Source organism: Benincasa hispida, chromosome 9 (assembly GCF_027475165.1).
Source record: "Benincasa hispida cultivar pf3 chromosome 9, pf3_genome.v1.1, whole genome shotgun sequence".
NCBI lineage: Eukaryota > Viridiplantae > Streptophyta > Magnoliopsida > Cucurbitales > Cucurbitaceae > Benincasa > Benincasa hispida.
In genome coordinates this window covers 58,786,512-58,795,364 of record NC_143486.1, presented here as the reverse complement: position 1 = coordinate 58,795,364, position 8,853 = coordinate 58,786,512, and the positions used below count along the sequence as shown (strand labels likewise).

The following is an 8,853-nucleotide window of genomic DNA, read 5'->3' as shown; positions in this document are numbered from 1 at the left end:
TGACTCACCCTTCTGCTGTCTTGACAAAGGGACCTAGCGCAAAACCAGAGGCTTTGAGGCTTTTTTGTCCCTCACCACGAGTGTTTCTCTAACACTGGGGGATGTCCCACTCTCTTTTGGGCTAGAGGCTTGTACCTTGCTACCCGTTCCTTTCTCTGTGTCTATTGGCAACCTTGATCAGGATCCACCTACTTTCTTTGGCAGTGAGGTCTCTGCGAGCATTATTTCACCAGAATTCTCGCTCTTTATGTAAAACTTCGCATCTACGAAGTGAGATTCAACTTCAGAAAATAGATTAGAGTCTACTTCAACTTTCTTAATCCCATCCTAGTAGAACTTGAAACAATGATGTAGTGTTGACATAATCACACCATCCCCGTGAATCCAAGGGCACCCTAATAGCAGCCTGTAAGTAGTCTTTGAGTCTGTCACATGAAATAACACATCAGCCTTCAAATCGCCAATAATGAGCTCTAAGCATATCATACCTATCGCCCTTTGGCTGCCTTGATTGAAACCCTGAATGACTAATTTGCTATTTGATAGCTCTTTCATGAGTATGCCTAGTTGTTTCATAGTTGTCTTAGGCATTATATTGACGACGAATCCATTATTGATGAGGATTCGACCCGCTCTCTATTCTCGAATGTATCCAAAAGGCCTATTATGCAGTTTGGATCCCAGTAGCAGATGTTCATCTGAGAAGCCTATGGATGTACAACACGAGGCATATGCACGTGATGCGAAGGTCGGTGCACCAGATGTGTTGGATTCCAACAATGCCTCAATGAGGGTTATCTTGGCTTCTTGCGAGAGTGAGAGCAGGTCATCTATGCTAAATGACGATAAGCCCTTTGGCTCTTCTATTGATTTTACTGGCTTAAGAGGGTATCTTCTTCTTCCACAGTACTGACAGCATAACATGTAGCAACCTCTGGCATCTCTTCTAAACCTCAATCGCAGAAGTTCTTCGGGAGGAAATCCACCAACATCACTTGTCGCTTGGGACGAGGAACATCCTCGTCTCCTTTGTTAACAGCCTTGGGCCTCCAGACCTTCTTTCTACCCTTCCTTTTTTGTGCCTTGCTCCCTTTCCTATAACTTCAATAAGAGTGTGACTCTTTTTGGGTAGAGTTCAATCCTTTCTTCTTACGGCATGTCATAAGGATTCAACCTTTATTATCGTCATTATCAATGCACTCTCCTATATTTTAAGGATCTATGGCTTGGACCTCCCGCTGAAGCTGCACAACCACAGGTTCGAAGGTCCCAAACTGGACCAAACTGTCACTTTCTTCATAACATATGATTGGTAACAACACGCTTGGAGTTCGTCACCACGGTAAGATTTGTTTGGACCATCTCTTCTAGATCCAACTCTATTTTTCTCTCACGGGCCAACTTGAGTATCAAATCCTTCAATACAAAACATTTTTCAACTGGGTGGCTAACGACCCTGTGATACTTGCAGTAATTGGAATCGTCCACTTTATCGGCTTGTTTCAGTCGTTTACATTCCGGTAGTTGGATAAGGTGGTTCTTCAATAGTTGCTCAAGTATATCCGCAACGTCGGAGTCGGGGAACAGATAGACTTTTTCCTGCCACTTCTTCAGAGTTAGGTGACATCTTTCGCCTCCTTCGTCTTTCTTTTCCATCTTCTTCTTTTTCTCTTTTGAGGAAAACTTCAACGGGGTCGTATTAATGACCAATGATTCCTTCGTAGCACCTTTCACAATCTTCTCGACACCCTTCACTTATTTCTTGTCTTTCTTCGACTTGAGGATGAGAAAATCCTTCATTTCCCTATTGGCGATGCTTAGCTCCATGTCATGGGCGCGAGTCGCCAATTCCTCAAAGGTACTGGGCTTTATTCCCTACAGGATATAGAGGAGTCCCCAGTGCATACCTTGTGTGCACATTTCTACAGCAGATAATTCGGTGAGTCGGTCTTTGCAGTCCAGACTCAGACCCTCCATCGGTTGATGTAGTCAGTGACTGCCTCACCTTTCCGCTGCTTGGCATTCGTCAGCTCCATCATGCTGACAGTGCGTCTAGTGCTATAGAAGCGATTCAAGAATTCCCTATCAAACTGCTTCCAACTGTCGATTACCTCAGGCTCTAAGTCCGTGTACCAGTCAAAAGCATTTCCTTTGAGGGTTCTGAAGAACTGCTTGACTAGCAGATCTCCCCTTGTTTCCGCATTCTTACATGTTTCAACGAAATGGGCAATGTGTTGCTTTGGGTTTCCCTTTCCATCGAACTGCTGGAACTTTGGGGGTTGATCGCAGGAATTCTCAAGTTGTCGATCCTTTGGGTGTATGGCTTGGAATACATGAAGGAATTTTGAGTCGGGCCTTTATACTGAGCCCTTATAGAGGTCATGATCATGTCTTGCAGTTGTTGGACCGACAGAAAGGCCACCGAAGCCGACTGTTGCAGCTGGTTTTCTTGCAGCACGGTCTTCCCTTTGTCAGTTGCTTTGACCGTAGGTGCTTGGCTTGATTTAGCAGCCTCTCGAGACTGCATCTGTTCTCTCAAGGCAGCGATCTCATGGTCTCCCTCTTCGACGGCTTTCATCAGAAAGTTGATCTTCCTTTCCATCTCTACCATGACCGCTTCAACTGTTACATCTGCCATCATGACAGAAATCACATCTGGCTGCAAATCCCTTTTTAGCTTGCTGGAGGCGGAAGTAGAGTTGTCAAACAGGGGGTCCTCCTTGATGACAACCCTACCTTGTGGGGACTCTGTCATTTGCCTCAAGATGTTGTGCACGATGAGGGAGTTTTGCTCTTGCTCCTGCATAACTTTCCTTGAGCGACTGTGAATGACAGGTCCCGTGTAAGAGCTGTTTGTGGAGGAAGCTTTGGATGCCATCTTCTTTGGTGCCATATGTCTTATTTGGATGCTAAGAGAGATATGAAAGGTATAGATGTCCCGCTGGACGTGCCAATTTTTGCACACAAGGTTTCTGGAGAAACATATTGCATGGAGTTGAACTTGAGTTATTGTTGATGTTGATGTTGATTTGATGCGATATGGTTTGATCTCTAGTACTTGATCATCTGACTCTCTCTCGATTGAGTAGATGTACTTGACTTGAAGAAGAAATGCACTGAACGTTCTTGGAGTAGAAGTCTTGGAAGAGTTTTTGTATCTTCAAGGGTCTTCGTTTTTGTATCTTCAAGAGTCTTCTGTCTTTTAAGAGTGCAGCTTCAGGAGTCTTGGGAGTCTTCTGCTAGTTGATTAATTATCTCTAGACTCTGTAGAATTGCTAACCCTTGGAATGAGAAGAGCTCTTCTATTTATAGGGCTCTTTGATGGGCTTGAGTCTGGTCTTTGGGTTTAATTAATTGGACTTGGGTCTGACCTTTGGGCCCAATTAATTGGACTTAGTCTGACATTTGGGCCTAATTAATTGGATTTGGATCCATTTTGGCATTTTAGGCCCAAATTAAGCCTGTATTTGGGCGTCACTGGACCAACGCCCAAGTCAAGCAAAATTAATTTTAGTCAACCCAACGTTCGTGATGCGTGACGTCATCAGAATCCATTTTCAATTTCAATTTGGGACCCACGTCGACTCTTAACTGTCCCGAATTTGTTGATTTTGACATTTTTTCATTAATTTAATAAATGACATGGTGATCTATGATTGGTCCAAAATTTCTCTACATTTGAAAGTTAAATTGAGAACAAAATAACTTTTTTTATTATTATTTTTGGTCATTAAATTCATAAAACTACTTAGTATTATTCATTTATTAATGTAGGAATCGAAAGGTACTACACATTGTTTAATAAAAGAAATGAAAATTAAATTGAGACTATTTCACCTTATTTGAAGTGAGTTTCCATAGGAAGAAAATTATCATTTCCATTTAACATTCCATACTCTTTTTTTTTTTTACCTCAAATTAAAATCTTCTTTACAAATTACATGTATATTTTATAAATTAGAATAAAAAAAGTATCAATTTATATCTCTAAACTTTAGGTAGTTGTAAGTGTATCACTTTCTATCCTCTATTACATTATGACCGGAATAAACATGGTGTATGATTTATAATTTTATCAATTAAACTCTTAAACTTTTATAAATAAATAAATTTGATCTCTCAACTAGAATTTTCTTAGAAAATCTTTCATCCATCAATTCTAATCATCCTTTTAGTTAATCCGAAATTTGAAGAAATCTACATACATGAAAGAATTGATGCATTGACGATTTTTAAAGATAATTTTAATAAAAGTCTAAATTAATTCACTTATAGCAATCTAGGAGATTAATTGAAATAATTATAAGTCTCACACAATAATTTTTTAGTAAAAACTGTAGGAGGTGATACACTTACGAATTTAGATTTAATTAATACAATTATTAGTTTAGATTTTTAATTGATACACCTCCAAAACTTTAAAAGACATAAATGAATATTTTTCTCTAATACTATCCTAGGATTAGGATAAATGAATATTAACAAATAGTTCCTATTTTTGTAAAATTGGAGGAAAATTGTGTGGTGTCCAAATCCTGATGATAGGGATTATTAATCAATCATCAATATTTCAAATCACCAAAACAAAGAGGACTTAATACTGAAATTAGATGACAAGGATGACACTAAAAAGCTTTGGATTTTTTTGTTGTTATTTTTTTTCTAAATTTTCAAAGTCAAAGATGGTGTCTTTGTACTGGATGACTTCTAGTTCTCCATACCCAATTATAATAGTGGAGAGAAAATGATGTTTAAAATGATGTTTCATATTTATTGTTATTAATTTTTTTATTGAGGCATAAATTTGCTTCAATATGAGAACCTCATTTTCAAAGGTTGGACTTAGACTTGGAATTATTCAAATTCATAAAGCAAAAAGAAGAAATGGAGAATGGGTTGGGATTTTTTTTTTCTTTGATTATATATCTTTATAGTTTTACAATATGCTTTTAAAAGGATTTTCTCTAAAGAAAAATATTAAATGAAAATTAGACACTAAGGGCCCGTTTGATAACGTTTCCATTTCATGTTTACTGTTTTTGTTCTCTGTTTCTTGTTTCCTATTTCCTCTTTTTTTAGAATAAGAAACATAAATATGTTTGATAATTATTATTGTTTCCTGTTTCTTGGAAAAAAGAAACAAAAACAAAAACTTGTTTGGTAACTATTTCTTGTTTCTCGTTTCTTGTATTTTTTCCCTTACATTTTTTTCCAGATTTATAGTTTAAATATAATTTAATTATATAAAATAAAAAGATATATAACATAAATTAAAGTATAAAAAATAGTTATCAAATATTTAAAATATCGAATACACAGAAGTCCCAATGTAAAATTAATATCGATAGTACAATTGTTTCTATCATTCATATATTGTTAAAATTTGATTTACAATATTATTTCTCAACCATGTCATTTGTTTTAAATTTTAAATGATGTAGTCTCAAATATAACTCAATTATATTATTATTTAAATGTTGTAGTTGTAAAAATATTAAAAGGAATCGAAATAAATATTTTAGTAAACAAAATTTATATTATTATAAAATTATAATAGGTTTCATATGTGAAAAAATTTTTTAAAAAATATGAATTTAAAAAATATATAAAATATTTACATATGAATTATAATACATTTCGAAAAAATTAAAATTCAAAATTCAAAAAATGTTTATATATACATATTGAAAAGGAAAATTATTTTAAATGACAAAACTGTTGAAATATTTACAAATAATAGCAAAATATCATAGTCTATTTGCAATAGACCATGATAGACAATGAAATTTCAAATTTTGAAATTTGAAAATCTAAATATTTGAAAATAATCCTAGTGAAATTTTGAAATTTGAAAATCAAAATAATATATAAATCTAAATATTTGAAAATAATCCTAGTGAAATTTTGAAATTTGAAAATCAAAATAATATATAAACCTAAATATTTGAAAATTCAAAATTCAAAATTAGATTAAAATATTGATATTAAAAAATAATAAAGAAAATAAATATAAAAAAATATATATAAATGAAAGAAATATAAAAAAATATATAAAATAAATAAATAATTATAAAAGAAATATAAAAAATAAAGAAAAAATAAATAGGAAAGAAAGAAAGAAGAAAGAAAATATAAATAAAATAAATATAAAAAAATGTAGAGAAAAATGAAATATAAAAAGAAAGAAAAATAGAATAAAATAAATCCCATATGAGATTTGATCTTAAGACTATGAAGTTAAGAGTGAATTGGACATGTTTCCACACCAATGATACATTACAGGACCAATTTTTAATAAAATAGAAACATAAGGGTGGAATCGGTTCGGTTCGGTTCGGTTTGGAGGTTAAATCGAACCGAACCGATATTATTTATATATAGAACCGAACTGCATTGTCTGTGTGGTTTGAATCGAACCGAACCGAATCGGTTCCATTCGGTTCGGTTCAATTTCATGAAATGAGAGGCTGTCGAGGGAGAAGGAGAACTGATGAGTGCAGACTGAGGGAAAAAGAAGAGATAGAATTGGCTGAAAACGAATAGATGGAATCGGAGATAAAGAGGACGAAGTGATAAAGACGAAGAGATGGAATCGGCTAAGGACTGAGGGAAGACGAAAACTTGATTTCGAACTCGAAGACGAAGACTGGGACTCGAACTCAAACTGAAGCCGAAATGAAGAGTGAAGAGTTGAAGACGAAGACGAAGAGCAACTGCTGGCTGACAGACTCGAACTGAAGAGTGGTTGTGGGCTGCGGCGGCCACAAACCCTAAAGAAGAAAGAAAGAAACGAAAGTGGAACAGTTGGAAGAAAGAAGCAAGATAGTGAAGAAGGGTCAGGCGAAGAAAAAAGGAAATAAGATAGAGAAGAAGGGCTAGGCGAAGAAAAAAGGAAACACTCGTTTTTTTAACTATTTATTAATATTATATATATATATATATATATATATATATATATATATATATATACGGTTCGGTTCAATTTAGAAACAGTTTTCAAACTTGGAACCTAATCAAATCGGTTTAAGCGGTTTTGCTGTCCATTCCTAATCTCATTCTCCGCAAGTGTAAAAATAAAATCAAAATAAATGCAATGAACGTGGATCAAACGTATGACTTTTAGATTTTTAGTTTATCACTCTCCCAACTGAGCTATCCCCACAAGTGATTGATAAACCTGTTTTTATGTTTTATTTTGACTATCATCAATTTAAAAATAAATTACTAAAAATTGCAATGAACATGGATTGAACACGAACATTTTAAAATCAAAATAAATGTGGTGAATGTGGATCGAACACGTGACCTTCAGATCTTTAGTTTGATGCTCTCCCAATTGAGCTATCCCCGCTAGGGGTGAAATTGGTTCGATTTGGTTTAGAGGTCAAATCGAGCCGAACTGATATTATTTATATATAGAACCGAACCACACCGTTTGTACTGTTTGAACCGAACCAAACCGAATGGGTTCCATTCGGTTCGGTTTCGTGAAATTAGGGGCTCTCGAAGGAGAAGAAGAACTGATTATTGCAGACTGAGGGAAGACGAAGAGATGGAATCAACTGAAAACGAAGAGATAGAATTGGAGATAAAGAAGATGAAGAGATGGAATCGGCTAAGGACTGAGGGAAGACAAAACCTCGATTTCGAACTCGAAGACGAAGACTAGGACTCGAACTCGAGGACAAAGACTATAAATGATTTGGAACTCGAAGAGAGAATTCCATACTTGAGATAAACTAAACCAGGAAATGAGATTCCTTTTAGGCGGCTGACTTTCGTCTGAGCAACTACTGATCTCAACTAAGCTATAAGTTTGAGACGAAGCCTCGGACTCGAACTCAAACTGAAGCTGAAATGTAGAATGAAGAGTTGAAGACAAAGACGAAAAGCGGTTGCGAGCTGACGGACTCGAACTAAAGAGTGAAGAGCAATTGTGGGTTGCGGCGGCCATAAACCTTAAAGAAGAAAGAAAGAAACGAAAGCGGAACAACTGGAAGAAAGAAGCGAGACGGAGACAAAGGGCCGAATGAAGAAGAAAGGAAACACTTGTTTTTTTAAACTTTTTATTAATATTTTATATTACTATTATATATATATATTTAAACGGTTCGGTTTAGAAATCAGTTTTCAAACTTGGAACCAAACTGAACGGTTTAAATTAAGTTTTAACATTCCAACGAGCCGAAGCGATTTTTTTCGGTTGTGCTTATAAAGCGGTTCGATTTGGTTTAAGCAATTTTGTTGTCCACTCTTAATCTCCGCAAGTGGTTGTCAAAACTATTTATATGTTTTATTTTGACTATCATCATTTTAAAAATAAATTATTAAAAATTGCAGTGAACATGAATTGAACACTAACATTTCAAAAATAAAATAAATACGGTGAACGTGGATCGAACACGTGACCTTTAGATCTTCAGTCTAACGCTCTCCCAACTGAGCTATCCCCGCAAGTAATTGTTAAAAACTATTTTTATGTTTTATTTTAACTATCATCAATTTAAAAATAAATTATTAAAAATTGCAGTGAACATGGATTGAACACTAACATTTTAAAAATAAACTCAAATAAATGCAATGAATGTGGATCGAACACGTGACCTTTAGATCTTCAGTCTGACGCTCTCCCAACTGAGTTATCCCTGCTAGAGATGGAATCGGTTCGGTTCGGTTTAGACATCAAATCGAGCCAAACCGATATTATTTATATATAGAACCGAACTGCACCATTTGTGCCATTTGAACTGAACCAAACCGAACCGATTCCATTCGGTTCGGTTCGGTTTCATGAATCAGTTTCGTGAAATGAGGGGCTCTCGAAGAAGAAGGAGAACTGATGAGTGCAGACTG

General features: G+C 35.3%; 1 non-coding gene across 1 annotated transcript; it reads right to left on the bottom strand.

Moving 5' to 3' along the window:
• Positions 1 to 8,381: 8,381 nt before the first annotated feature.
• Positions 8,382 to 8,454, bottom strand: TRNAF-GAA (transfer RNA phenylalanine (anticodon GAA)). The gene has a single exon. It is a non-coding gene; the product is annotated as a tRNA-Phe (tRNA).
• Between the last annotated feature and the right edge of the window lie 399 nt (positions 8,455 to 8,853).